This window comes from Aegilops tauschii, chromosome 4 (genome assembly GCF_002575655.3).
Source record: "Aegilops tauschii subsp. strangulata cultivar AL8/78 chromosome 4, Aet v6.0, whole genome shotgun sequence".
Taxonomy (NCBI): Eukaryota; Viridiplantae; Streptophyta; class Magnoliopsida; order Poales; family Poaceae; genus Aegilops; species Aegilops tauschii.
The window spans coordinates 25,892,887-25,897,188 of record NC_053038.3 but is presented as its reverse complement, the minus strand read 5'-3'; positions in this window follow the sequence as shown (position 1 = coordinate 25,897,188).

Below are 4,302 nucleotides of genomic sequence, written 5' to 3'. Positions count from 1 at the left end.
TAAAGAGACTAAAATCAAGTTAATGAGCATTTATTATCCTCCAAACCCTCCAATCCAGAACTCGCCTGTGTTAAAGGAGAGGAGTTAAATGAGGAGAGAGAGGACTAATCCACATTTTAGTAGGGGTACCCCTGACTAAATTTTTTTAGTCTCAAGACTAGTTTTAGCAACTCTTTAGTTAGGGGTGCTTGGAACTTTAGCCTCTTAAAGAGACTATTTTAGTCAGACTAAAATAAGTCCCTTGGATCCAAGCACCCTCTTGGTGTGGCCGGCTCTTCTGTGGCCTCCTCCCGCTCACAATTGACATAAACGAACCATCTATACAAATCAAGCATGCAAAACATGATATTTTTTCCTTTGTCCATACAAATGAGATATCCCACTTAAACATACAAGTCGTCAATCAAGCTTCACAAAATAAAAAAACACTTCATGAAACAAACAATGAGCTAACTCATCACGGAAGTCATTCACGATAGGGAGGGAGCCCGGAGCCCCTCACGCACCGAGGGAGGAGCTCGCCATCGTCGCTCTGGAGGAAGGCTCTGTAGAGCCCAAGCCCCGGGAACCCCTCCGACGCCGGCCCTTGCGAGTTGAGGTCGACACCGGCATGGGTAGCAGGGCCGCTTGCCGCCGACTGGGAACTTAATCTTTGGGCCTCTAGAAATAATGCAAGCCTGTAACTAAAATACCTAGAAAGGTGAACTGAATTTTTGGGCCTCTAGAAATAATGCAAGCCTAAAACTGAAATACCTAGAAAGGTGAACTGAATCTTTGGGCCTCTAGAAATAATGCAAGCCTGAAAGTGAAATACCTAGAAAGGTGAACTGAATCTTTGGGCCTCTAGAAATAATGCAAGCCTGAAAGTGAAATACCTAGAAAGGTGAACTGAATCTTTGGGCCTCTAGAAATAATGCAAGCCTGAAACTGAAATACCTAGAAAGGTGAACTAAATCTTTGGGCCTCTAGAAATAATGCAAGCCTGAAATTGAAATACCTAGAAAGGTGAACTGAATCTTTGGGCCTCTAGAAATATTTATTACCTCCTCAAGCAGCATCAAACAATTCCATGCATGCACCACAAATCTATACCAAGTTTGATCAGGATCTACTTTTCCAAATCAGAATTAGCGCTAGAGCAAGCAAGATCAATGATATGGCCGTGAGACAGAGAAGGAACGAACAAACTCACCCCTCTCGCGACCTCCCTGGTAGATGCGCCGCCGCCGCGCACGACAGAGGGAGAAAAACGACTGGTGAAGGGGGAGCGGGGCGACCTTCGAAGGCCGGAGGGAGAGGGCGGCCGGAGTAGGGCGGCGGAGGCCGGAAGGAGAGGGCGGCCGGAGGAGAGAGAGGGCGAGCGGCCCTATGGGGAATAGAGAGGAGTCATGCGAGAGGGGGGGAGCGATCTGGTGCGGGCAGGGGAGATTTTTTTAGTTCTCTTTTAGTGGGCTCGAGGATAACTAACCCAATTAGAACCTCTCCACCGGGCTAGTTTTTTTAGCTGGGTTAGAGCAAACTAGCTCAAACTAACCCCTCTGGTTTCGATAATTTGAGGCTATTTCAACCCAAACTAGCTCTAACTCAGGGATCCAAACAAAGAGGAGTGTTACTGTACATGCTACAGTGTGGACCGTAGCACATTGTTTTTTATGGCCATATCACCACATTGTTTTCTACTGCTGGTTCACTGGGCTACCGTGGTTCGCACTGCTGGTTCACTGGGCTGCCGTGGTTCGCTCTCCTCCGACTTGAGTAGTACTGTAGTATAGTACTAGTATATACCCCATCATTCTTTGCTCCTTCTTACTACTCCGACATGTGGGAGAGCCAGCATCCGGGTCGACGTGTCATGCACCAGATTAGAGCGCGGAACGGAAGGGGGGCATCACCCCGGTCGGAGCACCAGTAATTCATGACTATAGGGAGTGGTCATATCACAAGTCTTTCCAGCAGTAACGCGCCGTCAAATCGCACAGCCCCACTCACTCACCCTCCTCGCGTCTCTGTCAAACCGCCTACCCGAAAACTGCCGCGCATACTGCCCGGGAAAAGCCCCGCCCTCAACTTTTAACTACGCGAAAATAGTTCGAGCTTGTTCGTTCTATATAAATACAGTACTTACTGTATGTTTATTCACCCGTGGGGTTGTTCAATGAATGGAGGGCGGGGAGAGGGCGGGGAGCACAAGTGAACAATACTATAGTACTACTAGTAGTAAGTAGGAGTCATACAGTAGTCACCTTAAATAGAGAGTTTCTTTTCTTTAATGCCACATACACAAATTGAAACGCTTGTTGTGGAGAGAAAAAAGATAATCACTCCACTATATATGGACGCAGGGGCCTGAGCGCTTGCTTTACTAGGGTTGCTCTCTTCATTCTCTCATCCTCTCCAGATATAAACAAGACAACGGTAGCGACATTTTCTCTCTGCTCACCGCTGGTCACAGATCCGGCCGGCTCCCTTCGGCCGGTGTGTGTAGAGGACTAAAAGGTGCATCGTTCACGCGGTCATCGCCACCGAGGGAGGAAACCCACAGCTGCCGGAGGGGCCCGATCCTCTGCCCGTGCCGTTCTCTCCGACACAGCGCCGACTCGGGAGGTCCTCCGTCCCTTCTTCCTCCCTGCCGTATTGTCCGCAGATCCGACCTGCCGCCGCCGACATCCCGGCGACCCTCAGGTATAAGTTCTTCGAAAGCGGCCTTGCTCTACTGCCCCAGCTCCCCACGTGTCTGCATGTGCATCTTTTTCTACTCCCATCAGCTCTTCCAAAGCCACCTAAATTTTTAGTATTATTAGAGGTAAAGCTACTTCATGCATTCGAATCTAGGGCTTTGTTCAAACAACGAAGAAAGGGGGAAAGTTGTAGCATGAATCTAGGACTTGATTCAAAGAGGAAATAATATGGTGAAAGTAGTAGAGACCGGATACCCAACCGGTCTCTTGGTTGAAAAGGGAAATAATGGGAAAACGCAGTACAAAATGGATAAGGAACATATCTATTATTGGTTGAAAAAAGGATAGAAAGTGGCGGCTGGTGGACAAGTCAACAGAGTATGTCCAGGATTAGATTTGCTGCCATCACATAGTAAAAGGTCTCCAGGATTAGATTTGCTGCCCTCACATAGTAAAAGGTCTCAGGATTAGATTTGCTGCCCTCACATAGTAAAAGGTCTCAGGATTAGATTTGCTGCCCTCACATAGTAAAAGGTCTCCAGGATTAGATTTGCTGCCCTCACATTGTAAAAGGTCTCCAGGATTAGATTTGCTGCCCTCACATAGTAAAAGGTCTCCAGGATTAGATTTGCTGCCCTCACATAGTACAAGGTCTCCAGGATTAGGTTTGCTGCCCTCAAATAGCATGAACAAACTCGGCATCACCACTTTATGCCTCCTTGTAGGTACATTGTGCTGATGCGTCCACTGTCGCATGTCCTTATACCAACCTTTTGATGTTGTTAATGTAAGGGCGCATGTAAAATGAAGCGATCACACTGTTACCTTAGGGACATGTCTAACCAGTGTTATTGTTAATCTAATGCCTCCAGTGATAAGATGCAATTAAACTGTGTTACAAATGGCACTCCTTCTGTTTTCCCCAGTATGATAAGTAAGTTGCTCCTTTACGCTGCTGAGTGTCCTGGTGTCCCCACGGTCCCATGCCCTTAAACCAACTCTTTAGCTGCTGTTGATTTACTGTGTCTGGTAAACAAGCAATGCCACCATTAAAGTAATCCCATATTTGAGGAATCTCATTGTTGATCGTAATGCTTCTGGTAACATGAAGCATTGCTGACGTTTTAAAATTTCTACTGTCCTTGCGTGATTGCCATGAACATAATTAAGATGCTTCTTTTCATTTTGTATATGTTTCGTATATTCTTATTGACCAGCAACTGTTTACTTTCTATCTTTTTGTGCAGATAGGGATATCCATTTCACCTTGTTGCTATTGTGACCTTTTGGTGAACTGCACAAAACACTTTTTTTTGGAATGAGTGTCTTGTGCAGTTCAACTAAAATGTCACGTGGGCAACATCTCTCAATTTTGGTGGAACTGCACAAAATGGTGATTGGAGTTTCCAAAATCTCCGTCAAGTTCTGCTGGTAATCTCGTGCAACATTTTATTATCCTTTGCAAGATGGAGCCGTCACTGTCACCACAATGGCACTTTATTTTAGTGGAACTGAACAAAAGGATAAGAAAATTATAGTTGCACCTTACATGAGCCGGACAGCCAACCTTAATGTTCCTCAATTTTAGTGCAACTACTAAAGAAGAACCTGCCAGCTCACAAGA